Source organism: Diadema antillarum, unplaced genomic scaffold (assembly GCF_040938485.1).
Source record: "Diadema antillarum isolate AM-2024a unplaced genomic scaffold, OU_Dant_1.0 seq00001348_RagTag, whole genome shotgun sequence".
Taxonomy (NCBI): domain Eukaryota; kingdom Metazoa; phylum Echinodermata; class Echinoidea; order Diadematoida; family Diadematidae; genus Diadema; species Diadema antillarum.
The window spans coordinates 255,154-276,487 of record NW_027272113.1 but is presented as its reverse complement, the minus strand read 5'-3'; the positions used below and the strand labels follow the sequence as shown (position 1 = coordinate 276,487).

Sequence of the window (21,334 nt, the reverse complement as noted above, 5' to 3'; positions counted from 1 at the left end):
TTCAGCAAGGTGAAGTTTCATTGTAAAGTAGCAGACTGATATTTAACTGCCAAGATGCAATTATCATGTTATCTGCATGTAATTGGTAGATGGATGTAGGTTTAATAACATATATATATATATATATAACATCATATGTATATATATATGAATTATTTATATCTGCTAGGGGACCGCATTAAATTCCTTAAGAATCCCTACATAGCACTACCCCTTTACCTACTACCTGATGTGAAATTATGTAAATTGTCTTGAATTATTCTTTAATTGGTTTCGATCAGAATAAGGACGCGGACATTTTTCTCTCACCCGAAGATGTGTATTGAAACCCCCGGAGTGCTTAGGAATGAAAAAGACAGTGAACAAAGTCTTTGAAGAACATGTGCATAGGTTGCCCAATGAATTTCCATGTTCTAGTGGACCCCAGGTTTGACGAAATGTAGAGAGGACTCGAAAACTGAGCATAGACTCACTCTTATATATCTCAAGAATTACGGACAATATCAGCAACCATTTTGAGGAGTATTAAAATGTTCTAGTCTAGAGTAATAAATGGTATTTATTGGGGAAAAGGTAACGCTGTCATTGTCAGAACCTTATATGTCTTTTATTCCACGGATACGAAGACAAAATAAACGCTTATAATATCGGAATAGCCAAAAAAAAAAGAAACATTACAAGGAATGCCGATGTAACATATAGGCATATGGAAATATAGAATTTATTAAAATTAGAGTCTTCTTCGTGAACCAAAATTTAGAATTGGCGTGACATGTATTAAAGAATGTAAATAATCAGCAGTGATTCTCTTATCTATCAGATATAAGTGGCAACCGTCTCTCAAAGTATGTTATTATCTGTTCAGGCTTATCCGGCACATTACTAATAATAGCATACTTTGAAAGACAGGCGGCCAGTTGTATTGAATGTAGATTAAATAGGATAAACCATCCTGCACCATCCTGGCGTACATAGGTGTTTCAAAAAATGTAAATTCTTCCTATATATATATATATATATATATAAATCAAATATACAACGAACAAGCATTTAATTGCCTTAAGAATTTGTTACACTTCTTACACTTTTACCAGTACACATTACAGGGGTTATTTGGGTAACAATTAATGTAAACATAACAAGGTGTTCTACAGATATCAAGACTTACAGTGTTTATTTAGTAAACTTTGATGAAGATTATAATTATTATAACATGTCTTCATGAAAACAATTAACATGAAAGTTTCATCAGGAAAGATGTCATGGTGTATACATCTATTTCGATAGGCCCAATAGAAATTTTCAGAAAGTATCATACATTGTATCTCCTGAATACCCAAATCCAAAACTTTTGACAAAGACTTCCCAAAATTCCATATACCAAGGTTTCTTTCGACTTCAAACTCGTCGCAAACGAAGGTTGCACTACCGATCAATTCAGGTTGACATTCACAAAAAGTGCTTTTCGTGAAATTGTTATCTTTTTCACCATTCCATTGTCAAAACAAAACACATTGCTTAGATACATACAAACTTATGCAACATTATAGACGAGCTATACAACCAAAGAGAGTGGAGACTGAGGACAAAGTGTCGTCTATCATAAAATTACTTCTTCGACGGTAGCCCACCTTCACTTTCCGAAGAGGTGGCCGCCTGTGGATCTCCTACTCGGAGACTTGGAGTCGTATTAAGTGGGCAGCTTTAACATGACTGGCAAGGATTCTTCTGGATTTCGGCGCATGTATTCATCAACTGATGCCGGTGAAGTGACGTCCAACGAATGGATGACGGCCTTAGGGGATGCATCTCCGTTGCTTACACTGAGGGCCCCCTGGGGCGATTTTCTCTTGACCACGCTCATCTTCAGCTCTTTAATTTGCTGCCTGGCTGACCAATCGGTCAATATCCTCCTTTTTGGCACACCTCCTAACGTTGACGGGACCGGTGTTCTTGTCTTCGGCGGTCACGTTCAAGACGCCATTGCGGTCGATGTCGAAGGTCACATCGATCTGTGGAATCCCTCTCGGAGCAGGAGGAATACCGGTTAACTCGAAACCTCCAAGTAAGTTGTTGTCCTTTGTCATTGACCGCTCTCCCTCGAAAATCTGAACGAGTATACCTGGCTGGTTGTCTGCATACGTTGAGAAAGTCTCAGTTTTTGTCGTTGGAATAGTAGTATTTCTCTTGATGAGGGATGTCATCACGCCACCAGCAGTTTCAATACCAAGAGACAGGGGAGCTACGTCAAGTAGTAAGAGATCCTGGATGTCCTCGCTCTGATCACCAGACAAGATGGCTGCCTGGACCGCTGCACCGTAGGCCACAGCTTCATCAGGATTGATGGACTTGTTCAGTTCTTTGCCTCCGAAGTAATCCATAAGAAGCTTCTGTACTTTTGGGATGCGGGTCGACCCTCCAATCATGACAATGGATACAATCTGTCCTTTTTCGAGGTTAGAGTCCTTCAGTACTTTCTCTACGGGCTTAATGCAAGACTTGAAGAGATCTGAGCATAACTCTTCGAAGCGAGCTCGGGTGACGCTGGAGTTAAAGTCAATTCCTTCGAAGAGAGAATCCACCTCTATGTTAGCCTCTGTGATGCTCGACAGATCTTTCTTCGCTTGCTCAGCTGCCGTCCGAAGGCGACGAAGTGATTGTGGACTGGAGCTAATTTCTTTGCCATGTTCGAGTTTGAATCCCTTAACCAGATGGTCAACGAGCCGGTTATCAAAGTCCTCGCCGCCTAAATTGGTATCCCCTGATGTCGATTTAACCTCAAAAATTCCTTCGTCAATGGTGACAATAGAGACATCAAATGTCCCTCCTCCGAGGTCGAAGATTAGCACATGTCGCTCGCCTTCCACATTTTTATTATGCCAGTACGTCAGGGCCGCCGCTGTTGGCTCGTTGATTAGACGCATAACGTTCAGACCTGCGATCGCCGCAGCATCCATTGTCGCCTGGCGTTGGGCGTCGTTGAAATAAGCCGGCACGCTGATGACTGCATCGGTAACCTTCTGACCCAGGTACGCTTCGGCTGTCTCCTTCATCTTAGTCAGGACCATCGAGCTAATCTCTTCCGGGGCAAAGGTCTTTGTTTCTCCCATGTACTCTGCTTGCAACATGGCTTTGCCGTGGCGGTCAACAACAGTGAAAGGCCAGATTTTCATGTTCTCACTCACAACTTTATCAGTAAATAGCCTTCCCATTAATCGCTTGACGGCGAAGAAGGTGTTCTCTGGATTTCTAGATGTAAAGGGATAGAAACAAAGAATATTTAAGGATTAAAAGCGGCCGTAATCTGGCAGAACTGCGTATCTCCTTTAACACATTACGCCAGAAATCGGGTTTAAAGATTCAATGTTACACCTTCCTAAACTGAGATACGATGAGTTGCATTTTTCCTCTTTTCTCGGTCATAATTGGTCTAAAGAATTTATTTCCAGCAAAAAAAAAATGACAATTTGACCTTTTTAAGTAGTAAAAATTACCAATTTAAAAAACTTACGCAGTTCTGCCAGATTAATCGTCGCCAAATTTTTGCGATCGTAATCTGGCAGAACTGCGTATCTCTGGTCACGTGCCCGGGTTGATCAGCCAGAACTGCGTAAGTTTTTGGCCATGCGGGGGGTGTTTCAGGCAGAACTGCGTATCTATCTCTAGGAGATACGCAGTTCTGCCTGATAAGCACGTGTTTCATCAGGCAGAACTACGTATCTCTTTTTGTCGTCAACCACGTGCTTATCAGCCAGAACTGCGTATCTCCTAGAGATACGCAGTTCTGGCTGATAAACACGTGGTTTATCAACCAGAACTACGTATCTCGGTCTATTTTCTGCGGGTTGTCTATCGTATTTTACCATCCACCCCCTTACTATTCAGCGGATGCAGTGTCAAAACAATGAATATTTTAGATCGAGTACAATTTTTTTGAAATATTTGTATTGTATAAAGTCATCATTATTGATTCACATTTAATTTCATTTTATCCATTCTTTTGTATGTGGAAAATAACTTGCTTTCCCCAAATGTTGTCAGTCTGTGTTCATGTTTCAGTATTATTTAGCGGCACAAGAAGTACTGCTACATCAAAAGCCTGGCTGCTGCTTGGGTTATTGTCGATCTCATGAAGCATTGCATTTGGATTAAGAATAATATTAGACTAGGTTCTAGATGTTAAGCTATATTGTTCATCAAGACTACAGGTACTACACTGTAGACCGTCTAGACCGTAGTCTATTCAGGCCTAACAATACACTAGACATCTAGAGACTAGTAGAGCGGTACTTCTAGGAATCTGCACACGATAGGCCTACTGATCTCATCATTATCCTAGTATTCCTACTCTATGCCCAAAGTAAGAGTAAGCCTAGACCCTTTTGGCTGAAGGCCTAAACTCTATTAAACTAAAGAATACTAGGAGCTAGGCCTGACTAAAAGTTTATTTACAGCTTTATTAGAAAATAAAAAATAGACCCTAGTTCTCGTTTGTGTCGACTCCTACTGTAGGCCTTATTGCTACTACAGTACTAACGTTAGGGTAGTAGGGCCAAAACCATTAAAAATGTACAATTCAGGTTTTGAAATTTTGAAAAAATAAAGTTTTCTCAAAAACATTCCGACAACGAAAAATTGCTAGAGGATACACTGAATTTCAACTTAAACAAAAATGAGCAACAAATATTGCAAACTTTTTATGTTCTGAAATTTGAAGTTGAACATGAAAATTTCACCACTGTAACTTACGTTACTGCGCTTATTTTTCTTTGACCATATTCATTATGTTTAGAGATGGACAATTTAACTATCCTTCTATTGGTGGATAGTTTCGAAGATATGACCATTCTTATTTCAATGTGCCTGCTATATTTTCCATTCATTGATGAGTTGCTGTAACCGTGAATTAAGATATTGATAGATATGATGGAGGTTGTTAACTATGTAAAGTTAGATTGTTTCCTATATTTTTTTTATTCGTACACATAGAACTTTCAGAAAACTGCCAAATGATTTTAGATGGATTTGTCCTGCACATATTCTCAAACAATCTCAGTCACCATATGACAAATGAAAATGTGACTGTTTAAACCTTGGTAACGTTTGTTACGCATATGAGTCACGTATGTTACATGAATATATTAAACACTAAAAAAGAAGATAAATTTTAAGAGTTCTAATAAATATCAAAAGTACCAGCGTTGCAAGACCTTCAGTACTTCTGGAAGCAGATTTATTTAATTGTCGTCTGATTTTATCGTCCTTATAGTATATACATTTGGCCAAAAATGAAAAATTGGAATACAATATTTAGATTTCAAGAGTTTATTTTGTCTGAATATCATGAGTTTCACTGCAAAATTACCTGTTGAAGTGCCCTGTTTAAAACCAAAGGAATGCATTTATATAAGAGTCACAAAAGACATTGTCAAGAACCCCTAAAATGTATCAGTGTGTACTATAAACAATTGTAACGTATGTTTCAAATATTTCCAGATTGAAATATTAATCACTCGAAAGTGGAGATGCATTGGAAAGTGCATGAAAAAGGAATGATGCATCGCTAAACAACATTGCACAATGTGAGTGCACAAACTGGTCAGCACTTAACTGTTCAGCATATTAAAGTTTGCATCAATAAGGTATATCAGGCATAAGAGTGAAAAATGTGAAATAAATCACATCGAGCCTATGAAGTTTAAAATGCAAACACCAGCACTGCTTTATGATTAATAATGCATGATTATCACGAGTTTCATTAATGAACAAACCATGCATTATTGTTGCTTAAAACGTACAGATTTCTTGGCACATTATTCAATAATGTGCTAAGAAATCTGTAAGTTTTAAGCAACAATAATGCATGGTTTGGGTAATAGTCACAAAAATACAGAATTATGAACAATTTAAGAGTGGTCACGTAAATAGACAGCTTTCTCACGGTTTTAGATTGAGAGTATAACTGACCTATGACACACTAGTCTATAAAGACAACAATGATAAACACAAAAAGGCGCACCTTTCATAATTTGGATACCCCCCCCCTTTTTTGGGGGGGGGGGAGGCAATGGAAAAGGCATAGAAATGTCAGAAGAACAAATTGCAGTTCTTCTATCTCCATTACATAGAATAAAAGTTCGGTGACCTATAAAATGTTTTCAGTGGACATCATTATAAAAGACAACTGTAAACTCACAATCTTGTATTTTTCTGCAAAAGGCAACTTTCAATAAAAGGCATACTGGGTAAGAGCCAGTGTAGGAGAGAATAATGCAAATGTGGCGAGTTGTATTTTAGTGAAATTATATAAAAGTTGGTATAAGAGCGTTAGTATGACGCTTTCTTCTATTTTCTTGGTTAAACTTCATATTTTCATTAATATCTCGGAATAGTTAGATTGGGTAGAAATTTTCATGGATGATTTTCGGTGCATAAACAAGGAAATTTACATATATTTCATCCTTTCAATTTGATATCTACAAGCCAACACTTTTATACAGTACCTTTCATTGTAAAGCATACATAAGTATACATCATTAGCAAATTTTTAAATTTGTGAATCAATTTCCTTGTCAATCCTTGTCAATCAAGTCGACATTATCACCTTCATTCACCCTTTGCTGAGATCGGTTTAAGTCTTCTTTTATTTTCTTGCCGAACGCTCTGTGCTTTTTAACTCTTTCATTTTTTTTTCTGTGCTCTTGTTTTTCCCAACTCTTAAGATTTTCCACAGGAACGTAATACTTTTTTACACGTTGTTTCTCGGATTTACTCTCTAAAAAATCGAGTGAAAGTATTCACTCTTAATGGGGTGAATAAAAAAAAGAGTGAATTTAGAGTGAAAATGTTCATTTTCACTATTTTTAGAGTGAGCTCAGGGACCACTCCTAAATCTTCGAGTGATCCCTGAGGTCACCCCAAAATGAGTGAAAATGAACTTTTTTTTACTCAAAATTAATTCCAATTTTACTCTAAATTCACTCTTTTTTTGTATTCACTCGATGAAGAGTGAATATATTCACTCAATTTTTTAAGAGAGTACGGAAGGCTTCTTCTCCAATCTTTTCCTTTTTCCTTCTTCAGTAATCGGCCTGAATCTTGGCTCTTTATTTTCCCATTTTGACCTCTAGGAACCGAAGGAGTAATGATAAGATTCCCTTAACAGAGAAATAAGAAAATCCATACTGCAAATCAGTAATAAGATATTCTTACATAATTACGTAACCTACGTTACCTCTAATTACAAGGAATGAAGTGTCACATAATGAATTTGGTAGACTACAGTCACTATAACTTTGAAGTATATGATATGATAATTAAAATGAAAACCATTATTTTCATCATTCATATATCATAAACATACATATTGGATTGATTTTGATAGAGTGATTGAAACCTACGTTACCAGGGTATTCAGGGCCTCATTGACAATGATTATCGCCAAAAAGAAATTTTAGTGCAAGCGTAAAATTGAAATATGTTTTTCATCTGTTTATTTATGGATATTAGTCGTTTTTAGGATAAAGCTTTGGTGAAAAGTACGACAGTGTACATGCAGATGTAAAATTGAAACCTACGTTACCTTAAGTGAAACCTACGTTACAATATTGACCCTATGTTTAAGTACCTTAATGTTGTATAACATCTGAGTGTGATGTAAACTTATTATTCTCCTCGACAAAACAAACACCAAAGTACTTGCTTATAGTAAAAAAGTACCAATATTTGAATGTGATTACGCTAAACATGACTTTGAAAATATATATACCGTTCGCTCAGATACTGAGAAAGATCTCGTGCAGTCCATTCCCTGTGAGTCGTCAACGTGATGCGCCATTTTGTCGCAAGGACTGTTTCTATGCAACTATGGAGTAAGATGGCTCTAGATAGCACTTGTTATCGATGAATGGTTGCAATGTTAGTGAATATAATTAAGATTATTTTTTCGGGGGTAACGTATGTTTCGGTAACGTAAGTTACATCAGACCTTCGATGTGACTTTTTCAAGCGATTAGTAATGGCTCAAAATTGAAATCTCAGTGGAGAGATTGGGGTACCGTATGCCTATGTTTGGCATCTTCCTTGTAACATTTTCATTTTTAATTTTCCATAGCGGTGGTAACGTATGTTTCATTTCTTAACCATACGGTCTGACACATATTAGTGCTTGAAGCTTTTTCTCTGCAGCAGATAACCAGGTGGCACAACTATTGTTTACAGCATTGGACGAGACATTTTCTAAGTTTTTAGGACGGATAATTCACAATTTCAACCCCAGGGAATGTTTTAAAGGAACACTTGAAATCACGGTAACGTATGTTTCACAGGCCTTTGCGACAAATTTGACTTGTAAAATAATTCAACTGAACAGTTTTCAATTATATTTCTTTTTATTCTAACGTGTAGGCAAATGGCTTAATTTGCCTTAGAACAAGTTTTAATGAAAAAAGATCATGCTTTCATTTGCATAATAGTAACATATCGGCAAAACTATTAATTTGCGACATGCTTTTTTTGGCGGGTTTGCCATCTTTATGAATGCATAACTTCCGAAAGAATCATAACTGGATGTTCAAATTCTCGGCAGTTCTAGTTAATAATGTACTAACGGTAACTATTACCCGAAACTTATGACAATCGGTCGTTGCTTTATTTTTTCTTTGGTAAAACTATTGCGACAAGTATTTCACTAAATTGTACATATTTAGTGGTTTTGAACCAGTAGTGTTCTAACCGTTACTATCCACGCAGGCCTATTAAAAACGTACGGGAACTCTCGAACTCTGTCTAGGGCCTACTCGATTGTCTAGGTCTATGTAACATCCAGACGTCTATTTTGGGGCGTCATTATAACAGACTAGTAGATCAATGAAAATTAGTTTCTAGATTTTCTAGTCTAGACTCTAGATCTAGACTCTATATCCAGGTAGGGGCTAAATCTACAGCTAGCGAATAGACTGTTTATTGGGGATCAAGGCCTAGAAGGTACTAATGTTATAGTAGATCTAAGAACAACGTATAAAGCCTAGAACCTCTATTTATCTATATATCCTATATCTATTTCTAGGGCTAAATGTTTATAATTTAGCGTTTAACCTGTAGATTCTAGATTCTTCATATTACAGATTTCAAGAATGTCTGGCCGAATCAAATCTAGAAAAATAGAAAACTGAGTAAAGACAGAATAACCGGCGATTCAGACTAAGTTAAGTAACGGTAGGCCCCAGGATGTAGTCTAGTAGGCCCCTACTGCACAATTCTACTGAGAGTACCGGTACGGTACCTGTATTAAAAAGTAAATTGTAAAAGTGTTAGTATTGGTCAATTTCTGACGTCTGTAGGATTGGATCGAAAATGCCATCGTTATGGACGGTATTCCAGATATTCATTAAACTTCTCGAGATCAATCTCATAGATCCAAGCCCACTAACCGCTTATTACAATGAAAAACAAAATAAGAAGCTATGGTCAATGGATTACAGATACATGTATTGTTGTTCGCGTGACCTACGCTACCGCACAGTACATTGATTTCACGTACATTAACAATGGACAAGTGCTGCAGCAGTACTAAGTAGGCCTAAAGTTGACTGGAGCGTGATGTCAGACAAGATGCAAACTATAACGTTTGTTAGATCTAGAAATGGTCTAGGCTTAAAAAACACTAGATTGTAGCAAAACTTAATAGTACGGCATACCGCATATCGACCTGTTTTGAAGCCTGCCAGTCTATGAAGGGAAAGAAAGTGGCAATTTCCCCCAAGAGTAACGAGGGTTATTGCTTTAGCGTGACTGTCGTCGTGTACAATACACGCGTAGCGTAGCCGTACGACGTGTCTAGCTAGCTAGCTAGCTAGGCACTGCTAGCCTGAACGCGCAGCGCGTTCGTCACTACCAAGGTCGCGCACGCGCGTGTTAAGATATACCATGTCCGTGCGGGATGCAGGAACACCTTGGTCCAAGCGTTGTCGTAAGTCGACTTACGCAGTTCTGCCTGATTAAAGTGAAAACTAAGTTTCGGTAAGTGCTTGAAAACCCGTCTCGCACCATTTCATTTTTGCTTGCTATATATCGAAAGAGTCCACTAAGAAACTTACCTGGCTGACGCAGTTTGCCGGAATGATAAGTCGGTTTGGAGTATTTTGAAAAAAATAATAATAGTAGGAAAACCGACTTTTATTCCAGAAGGCTCCAGACTAACTCGGTCTCGGGAAAAATTCGACCCTACTTCAGACAATTCACACGCAGTAAGTGATCGCCACATTCTACTGGCTACTGCATAATACCAAATGAGGCCTAACTGAATGGACAGGAAAGTGCGTGCTAACGTAATCTTGTACAAAACAAAACAAAAATGGCAGCGCGCGGTCCTCAGTTGCTGAGACGCGCGGTCTTTGGAATTTTTGTTGTTGTTTATCAAGCGCCTTTGATTGTTTTAGAGGTGCTTGATAGGCGCACACTGATTTTGCATGCGCGCACAAGAGGTTTTTGATGCGCGCGTTGTAACAACTCGGACCATAACTGCGAGTAGCCAGAATACGAAGCGCTAATTTATACAGGCCGCTCCCATAGGACAACACTGTATAATCAGAGGGACAACCATTACAACTCATCCCACCGTCAAAGCGAAGCCGAGTTATCCCCGAGTCCGAGGTTAGCCTGACCCCGTTCGGGTAAGTACTGAGACTGAACCTTTTTGGTTAATATTTCGCATTTTCGTCGTTACCCATCGAATATCTTGTAATAACATCGTTATCCTGCACATTTCTTAAGCATACGTTCACATTTGGGAGCGAAATTTGACAACTTTTGCAGGCGTACCAGAACTTTGTTTGGGCTTTAACATCGGAAAATTCATTTCAAATCTCGACTTACGCAGTTCTGCCAGATTAATCGCCCTCTCTCCTCAGGAATTTTGCCAAAATTACTTTCTAAAAATAACTTTATGTACCGATTCACAACTTATTTTTTGGCCCACTTGAAAGAGCATGAGAAAAAACACACAAAACACTCAAAACCTGAAAATCGACCAAAATCGACTTAGGGAGTTCTGCCAGATTACGGCCGAAAGGATTGTATAGTTTTGGTTGCGACCTAATTTCAGGTTTCTAACATTTGCTGGTGAGATAATGAGAAACCTCTCATGAAATATGAAAGAGCATGCAATTCTATGAGGTATTCAATGTTTATAATTATGATGAAAATTGGTTTTTAAATGGCTGAGATATCCAAAACAGAGCGACTCTAATTGAGTGTGGGACCCACCTTTTATTACGATCGCTTTGTTTTACTTAACTTTGTTTTTGGATGTTTCAGTCATTCCAAACCCCATTTTTTATCAAATAATTTTTGAATTCCTCATAAAATGGTATGTTATGTGCTATTTCATATGTATTTTCTAGGTATCTCGCAAAAAGTTAAAAGCCCAATTCTCATTTCCACCAATATTGTACCATCCTTTAACACCTCAAGTTATGGCCTGGAGAATGTGTTGAGGTCCAAGTCCAAAGTAGAAACCTTTCTGGAAAGAACAGTGTGTTGAAGGTGTGGTCACATGGTCGGCTTCATGGAAACGATTGAATTTAACAGTGTAAATATGATTTCACACTGTGGAGTGGTTTTCCATAGAGTTTCATATCACAGTAATGTTCTGTTTTACACTGTGAATTGATGATTCAAAACAAGGATCGCATTTAACCACGGAGATAACGATGTGAGGACATTTCACACTGTGCTCACGTTGTGTTTCACATTGAGTTTCAGACTGTGGGACACCGTGTTCTTTCCAGCAGAGAAAAGCAAATGACACTGGTTATAGTCATTCACTCCGCAGAAAAATCGGAAAAAAAGAAATGACGATTTGCCATCGAGAGAAATAAAAAGCAAGAACATTTTAGGAAAGGAAAAAGTGCTGCCAGCATGAGGGTCGGACATGAGTTGGGTAATGAGAGGATCGGTATGTACGTGACATTGACATAGAAACAAAATTTAACTGCGATGAAGATTTTCATTACACTGTCCAATGAAACACCTGCAATCACTAGTAGTCAGAACATCTTAACACGTCTTTAAGATTAAAAAAAAAAGAAACAGAACTACCAGTTTCTCACGGAACATTGCTTACGTGGATTTGGTGTATCAAGAAACCTTTAAAAAAGGTATCTCAAATAGCGGGCTGTAAATAAACGGTGGAAACGCAGTCGTGTCATGCAATCACACAATGAACCTATCACGCTTGGCCTACTGAACTATGTCAATAAGTATTTCTTATTGCAATGGGCATGCCAGAAAACGTTGCCGTTTAAAAGGATGTTGCTGCTGAGGTTGTTTCATCGGGTGCTCGTCAAGAGACTGACACCCACGAGTCATACAGCCCACGAGTCTTAGAGCTCACGAGTCATACATCCATGAGTTATACAGCTCACGAGTCATACAGCCCATGAGTTCGACACCACGCTAACAAGGCCCATGAGACCGATACCTTAAGCCCCGAGTTGTATCTGTCAAACACGTGGGCTGTTTTTACCTAGTGTCGAACTCATGTGCTTTATTTTCCTAGTGTAGAAATCATGGGCTGTGCCGACATGACTCGTGAGCTGTATGACTCATGGACCTGTTTTCAATGTCGCACTCGTAGACTGTATGACTCGTGGGTGTCGGTCTTGTGGGATGACCCCGTTTCATCTACGTGCGTCAGTGACCTCACTGTCTTCTTCTTGTATTCATCCAATAGAACTCCATTTTTTGTCCGTTAAATACTTAGAAGTCTTGCTCACAACAGACCACACATACTTCACTTATCAACTACTAGTATTAATTTCTGTGTCTTGGTCATGCATGATTCTATCAACGTCTTTACTATTCATTGCTATGGTTTTACTACGACACTTATTAAAAGAGTGATATTGCGTCTTTCTTTTAAGTCCTTCTCTTCGTTCACGTATAATTTCATGAATTTTTATAACATGTTAAAATAAAGTCACAAGTCACTGTACAGGCATGCTAACCTGGAAACATTAAACTGCACATTACTTGAAAATGATACCATTCTGAAGCAAATAATGTTTTAGTCAACAATACTACATTGTACTCTTAAATGAATCCCACAAGGATTTGAACAATCATCCACCAGCATTCCACTGATACCCACTGATCAGTTACTAGCCATCCCCTGATAATAAAAGCTTAATATTTAGATCATACTTGGGAATTCAAAATGAAATGTGTTGGTACGCATGAATAGAGAAACTTACATGACGGCCTGGTCCTTTGCAGCATCTCCAACCAGCTTTCCAGTCTCCGTGAAGGAGACGTAGCTCGGTGTGGTTCGGTTTCCCTTGTCGTTGGCAATGATCTCGACTTTGCCGTTCTGGAACACACTGACACATGAAGATGTCGTTCCCAAGTCGATTCCAATAGCTGGAGTTTTTCCTTGAGCCATTTTGTCGTACTACTTTAGGAGACCGGTATAAAAGTGTGCCGACAAAGGTTAACAAAAATATTTAAAAGTAGAGAAAAAAACCTAAGCAACACTCAAGTTCATGACAAAATCGCCTAAAACAAAAATGTAAACAAATCGTCGGCTGTTCTTAGCACTCCTCCCTTCCGAAACAATTTGCGTAGTGGTAAAAGTCACTGCCTGTGAATATGGATAGCACAAAAAACAATTGCAGCCCCGACAATCCGGGCTAGAAGAGAGCAAGCGTATCTACTTAATTGCCATTCGAGCATTCGCCTCTATTTTAATTTCCTCCCTTTTGAAGACTACTCCACTGTTTTTATTTACAATATTGCCTCTTTGTGTGTGTGTGTGTGTGTGTGTGTGTGTGTGTTGTTTGTGTGTGTGTGTTTAGCTGCATGCTTTTCTCATCACATGCACTATTGACCCTTTAGGATGCGATTGCAAGTTATCCAAAGCTGATGAAAAGATTAACAGTAGGCCTATTAACGCACCGGGGCATCGCAATGTGGAAGAACGCTCATAGCGGAGTAAAATGCCCAAGAAACCTTTTTCGTTTTCTGCAAATCTATTGTGATTTCAAGAAGCCCGTTGTGGGGAGAGCTTTGCACTAAACACAAACGAACGAACAAACACACACACACACACACACACACACACACACAAAATCTCACTCTCTCTCCACTGCTCTCCCCCTCCTTCTCATTGTATTTCTCTACATACCAGTATTACGAAATTTATTTTAAGGGAGCGTATATCTTTGGTTGAAACTTAACTTCAGGTTTCTAATAATTTTGGTAAGACAATTAGAAACCTCTCATGAAATATGAAACAGCGTGTGATTCCAAGAAGGATTCGACGGTTTAAAAAAAAAAAACAAGACTGCTTGGGAAATGGCTGATATATCAACAAAAAAGAGCATTCCTAATGGAAAGCGGAAACCAACTTGTATTATCCTTACTTTGTTTTACTTTCATTTTGGATGTCTCATCAATTAAAAAAACGAGTTTCATCACAATAAGCTTTGAATCCTTTTAGAACGGTATGCTCTGTACTATTTAATTTCTTTGTAACTCGCAAAAAAAATAAAGGTCTTATTTACCTTTGGCAACAGTAATGCAAAAAATGTTCAGGATATCATTTTTTATGCATGTTTGAAAGTCGTTGGTATCACAAAACATCCTACAATATAACATTTTAGCAATAAAGCCTGATATATAAGAAGATATCACAATTTTTTCGTTGAACTATAACTATTGTTTACATTGTTTGCATATTTAGCAATACTTAGCATCGACTATACCGGTTCAAATTTTTGCATTGATTGGTTTTATCTCTAACTCACATTTTAGAACTATTACGACTTTTGAAGCACTAATACTGGGTTTCTGGGTTCATCTGCAAAGGGTAAATTATACCCTAAAAGCCCAATCTTCACATCAACCCATACTATACATTCAGTATATCGCCAGTTCTCTGATGCACGTCATGTGCACTCTACATGAAATCTGCGTAAAATGTTGAATTTGTAGTTCAAATGAGTACGGATGGCCATACATTCACTATTAGAGCCAAGCATGCATACTAAGGAAAGAGTACGGCACTTGACAGACTCGACTGGGTGTAATTTCTGTGACATTTTGACTGCTTTTGAAAGCTTCCCAAAATGGTCAACACCAGGGGAAACCCATCAACGGTAGCTGGAAAAGAGCAAGCCCGACCCGCTGGGAAGGTACTCGACGACTCGAAAAGCTGCCCCTCAGATGGCTTGCCCGTGGGCGGTCAACCAGAACTTGACGCCAAAGTGGACATTGGATCTATTGTTGAGGCAATTATCCAGGCATTCACGGACAAACAACTTGTCGAAAATCGCCTCGCCCCTGCCCTAGAACCGGTGCTAGCTCCAGCGCTACATGACTGCTTCATGCTGGAATTAGAAAAAAAAGACGCCAAAATCAAGCAACTTGAGAGCAAGCTGTGCAATGCTGAGGCTCGTGTTGAAGAACTGGAGCAATACTCCAGGCGTAACTGTCTGGTCATCCATGGGATCAAGGAAAACCCACTGAAAAGCACAGATGAGCTGGTCAGCAAACTCGCAAAGGATCAACTGGGAGTTGAAATCCAGCCTCAGGACATGGACAGGTCTCACAGGATCGGCGAGAAGGGGAGACTAGACAGGAATGACCGTGCTCTACCTCGCCCCATCATCACCAAGTTTGCCACCTATGGTCCCAGATCACGTATCTATAACGCCATCAGATGGAATTGATGAGGGTTATCGAGACAAAGGTAACAAATCTACAGAACGAAACAGAGGATTTGAAAAATGAATTGAGCCACCTTGCTAACCCACCTTCTCAACGAGATTACGAAAACAGGCAGGGAACTGAAGTGCCTTACCAAAATCAGGAGATAAAGAAAAATGAAGCAACTAATGACGGGGTGCCCATCTTAGAGGAGTATCAAAATAGATAGAAGATAGGAACAATGTTATCTTACACAATGTTGAGGAAAGTAAGTCTCCAACAAACAGTAAGCGGCTAGACGATGACAGACAGCAGGTACAGAAGATCTTCACTGTTCTCCAAATCAGAGACACAAACATAGTTAGAACAAGAAGACTTGGATACAAGCAGCGTGACAGTGAGATACCAAGAGTACTCCTCGTTCATCTTGATGTTCCACGAGGAAATACTATCAAAAACCAGGATGTTGAAATATCACGCAACATACAACAGAATCTTCATAGACCCAGATCGCACGCCAATGGAGAGAGCAGCCCACAAACACCTACGAGAAGAATTGAAACAAAGAAGAGCAGATGGACAAAACTGTGTGATTCGCAGTGGAAGAATTGTGTTGTTAGGTGAAAGTTACATGTCCCGGAATTCAGGTACACACCTTCTCAACTGTGCCATTCCAGAAACGTTGCCCTAAAGCACATCTACAATGGATATGAGAAAGGAAACTAGGCAACTGAGGCCCAAATCTCCCTCAAGTCACAATAGAAATAAACTTCAGCAAGATAATGATGTGTCCCCACAGGTAAACACACAAAATCCCAACAACTCAGAGACTGACAATGCCATGCCTGGCACACAAAATGAGAATAGCAGTTTCTGGTCACTAACTGCAGCTACTCAGGAAAGTCAGGACACATCTGCTAACCAAATCGTCAATTTGGAAAGAGTCTCAGAAACAAAGACAAATGGAGCTGAAAATACCACTCTTTCTGGTAAATCGGCAAACTCGGTGTTTTGTAGCCCACCTAGAACAGAGAAAGAGGCTGAAGAAACTGAAGAAAATGCACTGAAAAATGTAACTCCTGAAAAGTTTTCGACAACCCAAGATGGACCCATTACCATCACAGATTGTCTGACAACAGGGAACAAGAATGACTATTCACCTGAACGTACTACTAATTCCACCTCAAGAGCAGACCAGCAGACACAAATGCATGTAGTAGATATCCCAACACACCAGGACACTGGACCACCAGGATCATTGTGACTACATGTAGACTGTGCAGTTGAAGACTCTTGTGAGCAAGATTTTCTAGGAAATGTTACAAGTCTGATGGATACTGAAAGAAGCAACGATCGAGAGCTTGGTGCCAGTGAGAGTGATGTACATAGTAGGAATGACACTTTTACACCCAGATCTGAGAGTACTGACGAATTCACTGAAGATGGAAGTATTTACAGAGACCATAGTGACAGAAGCAGTGTTAGTGCTTTTGATCTCAGCTTTTCTAAGAGTAGTGATGATCACACTGAAGAGGAAAGTGATCTCACTGAAGAAGAAAGTGAGGATGGAAACCCATGCAGCAGTAAAAATGGAAGTGATTATACTCTGCAACAACACACATTGCTACTTCATAAAAAGGGGAAGTTGAAAGTGTTCTACACAAACTGTGACTGTCTTCTTAACAAAAGGAATGAACTGCTCCTGCTTCTAGAGGTTCACAATATAGACTTGGTATTTCTGACAGAAATATGTCCCAAGAATGTGAGAAACCCATTACGACAAGACGACTTCAAATTGGAAGGATATGACCTGTACTCTAATGTAGGAGAGGGTATGCGGGGAGTTGCAGTCTATGTGTCGCATCAAATTAGCCAACTTATAACTGACTGGGAATTCCAAAGCGATTTCAAAGAATCAACATGGATCTTAATGCGACTGGCTAACTCTGAGCAGCTCCTTGCTGGTTACATATACAGAAGCCCATCTGTAGACAATCATCTCCACCTGCGTAATTTGATGACAGCAGCGACTGATTTAAATCACTCCCATTTGTTAATTGTAGGGAATTTCAATTACCCAAACATCAACTGGGAGCTGTGCACAGGCAGAAGTGAAATAGATCAGGACTTCATCGAAAATGTGGCTGACTGTTACCTCCATCAACATGTCAAATTCCCCACAAGGCAACGAATAGGGAATAAGGACGCACCCTAGATCTGGTGTTCACTAATGATGAAGAAATGATTGAGGATCTGGGTCCCTTACCAGCACTTGGACTCAGTGACCATCTTGGACTCTATTTCACACTAACAGTATCAGCCACACACATAGCAAAAAAACCTCCAAGGCCACAATACCGCTTAGGACAGTACGACGACATCTGTAGTGAGCTTGTTGAACTAAACTGGGAAGACACACTCAAGGACATGGATACTGAAGAAGCCTGGCATTTCTTTCACACAACCTTGCTGCAGAAAGTAGAGAAATTTGTTCCATGTTCTACTTCTCGCCGATGTCGGAAAAAAACATGCATGGGTAAACAGAGAGGCCCTTAGACTGCAAGCTCAGAAGCGTCGTGCCTGGCAGCAGGCAAGAGACACCAAGCATCCAGTTGATCTGTCTAGAGCGAGACGACTTGCTAAGTCACTACAGCATTTACTGAGGGAGCTGCGGAAGAAGTTCGAGAAGGATCTAGCAACGGATGTCAAGACAAACCCTAAAGCATTTTGGAGATACGCATCTGACAGACTCAAGACAAGGTGTGGAATACCAGACCTCAGAATGCCTGATGGAACTATGACTTCATCTGATGAAGAGAAAGCAGACACCCTTAATGCTTTCTTTGAAACCACATTTACCAAAGAAGACACGTCAGAAATCCCACAGCTGGAAAGGAGGAAAACTGAGGAATGTTTGATATCACTAGATATCACTCCAGAAGATGTACTTTCCAAACTAGAATTACTATCAAAGTACAAGAGTGCAGGGCCAGATGACATTCACCCTTGTGTCTTACATGAGACAGCCGCCTCTGTAAGTACACCCCTCGCAATCATCTTCTCTAAGTCGTTTCATAGTGGGAAGCTCCCATCCACCTGGAAAATGAGTCATGTTGTTCCAGTACACAAAAAGGGAAGTAAAACTGAAGCAAGTAGCTACCGCCCAATAAGTTTAACATCCGTCCCTTGTAAAATCATGGAATCACTCATCAGAGACAAGATAGTGGAACATACGATGTCAAATAATCTCATCTGTGACTCTCAGCATGGATTTGTGCCTGGTAGGTCATGTGTCACTCAACTGCTTAACACCCTTGAAAAGTGGACTGCCCTGCTAGACCAAGGAGACATGGTTGATGTCATTTACCTAGATTTCCAAAAGGCCTTTGGCAGCGTTCCGCACCAACGGCTTTTGGCCAAACTTGAAGCATACAACATCTCGGGGAACTTCAAGGCCTGGATAGCAGACTTCCTCAGTGGCAGAAAGCAAAGAGTAACTGTTAATACAGCTAGATCACAATGGTGTAATGTGATGAGCGGATCGAGTCCCTCAAGGAAGTGTATTGGGACCAACATTATTTGTATTGTACATCAATGACCTTCCTGAGGTGCTACACAATACTGCACGAATCTACGCAGATGACATAAAGGTATTCTCCAGTGCCTCCCTCCCAGAACAACGACAAGAATTACAAGCTGACCTGGACTCCCTTTTGGAATGGTCCTCCATTTGGCAATTGCAATTCAATGCCAAGAAATGCAGTGTGCTTCATCTTGGAAGTAGAAACCAAGAGGAATCCTACACACTGGGAGGTACAGCCTTGAATTCAGTAGAGGAGGAAAAGGACCTGGGAGTAATCATAGATGCCAACTTGAAATTCCACCAACATGTAGCATATGCAGTAAACAAGGCCAACAAAGTCCTCATAAGTATCAGGCGTACATATCAGTGTCACGATATCTCCACCATCCCCAAACTGTACAAAGGATTAGTACGTCCCCTCCTTGAGCACGGTAATGCAGTCTGGTCTCCCCGCTACACTTCAGACATCAAGACAGTGGAGAGAGTGCAGAAGAGAGCAAACAGGATGATCCCCTCTCTCAAACACCTGCCTTATACAGAAAGGCTTAAACTCCTCAACCTACAATCCCTTGTGTACAGAAGACGAAGAGGAGATATGATACAGGTGTACAAGATCATACATGAGTATGACAGGATAAACCCTGATGACTTCTTTGTACTGGCAGACACAACTACACGGGGCCACAGGTACAAACTCTCTAAGCTGAGATGCAGAACAAATGTACGGAGGGATACATTCACACATCGAGTAATAGAGGACTGGAATTCCCTGCCGGAAGAAGTAGTGGAAGCTCCATCTATCGATGCTTTTAAGTCTAGGCTTGATCGGCACTGGGAAGACCAACGATTACTGTCCCCCTATTCCCAATAGTCAATTCTGATGTGGGATGAGCAGTAATTACCAGCCTGTCTGCCTTGCCTTCTTTTGAACTGACGATACAGTGTAGATGAGGATAGACCTGGAAGCTCGACTGCTGCTACACAGCAATCTTCCAGTATCTTCGGTAAAGGTAAAGATCAAAGCTTATGTCAACACGCATCTTCATCCATGAAAATCTCACCATCGAAAGACAAAAGCTGCTTAGAAAGGTGAGAACAAAGTATCCTCCACCAAATAACACAGGATGGCAAAATCAAGATCAGAAATGCCAACAATGTGTTCACGATTGCCTCCCACGACGACTGGACGGAACATTGTAAGCATACACATACCTAACATGACCGCACCGGTTTGTAATACAGGTAGGCAGTTACTATGGACGCTAAATCGCAGGCTGTTTTTTTTTTCTTCAAAATGTTAACACAAACGGCTCCGTATGCCATTTTGTTACCTGAACTTGTGAACTTTTGACTTTCTTGTATCCGTATTTATCCTTCCCAGCAACTTGTTATGTGTTATGTAACTGTACAAGTGTTATGTCCGTATGAAGTGTACTTTTTGTTCAAACACCTTAAGATCGAATTACAAGATATGTGTATGTGAATTGTGCGGAAAGCAATGTCATGAGACATGCTACATGTCAAGCTGTTCGCTGCACTTAAACCCAAAATGTTATATTTGTCCTCCGTGTATCTCTAACAAATTGCCATTTAACCACATACTTGAAGATGATGATTTTCACAGAGAATTATTCTCTTTTTTTTTCACTACTCTAGCAGTGTTATATCATTCGAATCAGACCGTAACTCCCCCGTTTTTGAAATGTTTGGCATGAATAGTGATGATAATGTTTCCATGAATAATCTAGAAAGTCCATGCAATTATTATTTCAATGACACTTTCAATCACAAATTTCTGAAATGTCAAAACGAGGCTGTGTTCTCCCTATTTCATTTGAATGCTCAGAGTTTGTCTGCAAAGTACGAATGTTTAGCCGACTATCTTAGTAGCCTTTGCCATAATTTGCAATTTACGCTTTCACTGAAACTTGGTTTAACTCGAATGAGTCCTCCCTTTACAATATGCAAGGTCATTCTCTGTTGCATAGATCACGTGAAGGAAAAAGAGGAGGAGGAGTTTGTCTCTATGTGGAATCTAAATACGTG

General features: G+C 39.7%; 1 pseudogene; it reads right to left on the bottom strand.

The window, feature by feature from the left end:
• Positions 1 to 1,796: 1,796 nt before the first annotated feature.
• LOC139708537 (heat shock 70 kDa protein 1-like) lies at positions 1,797 to 13,441 on the bottom strand (annotated as a pseudogene).
• Between the last annotated feature and the right edge of the window lie 7,893 nt (positions 13,442 to 21,334).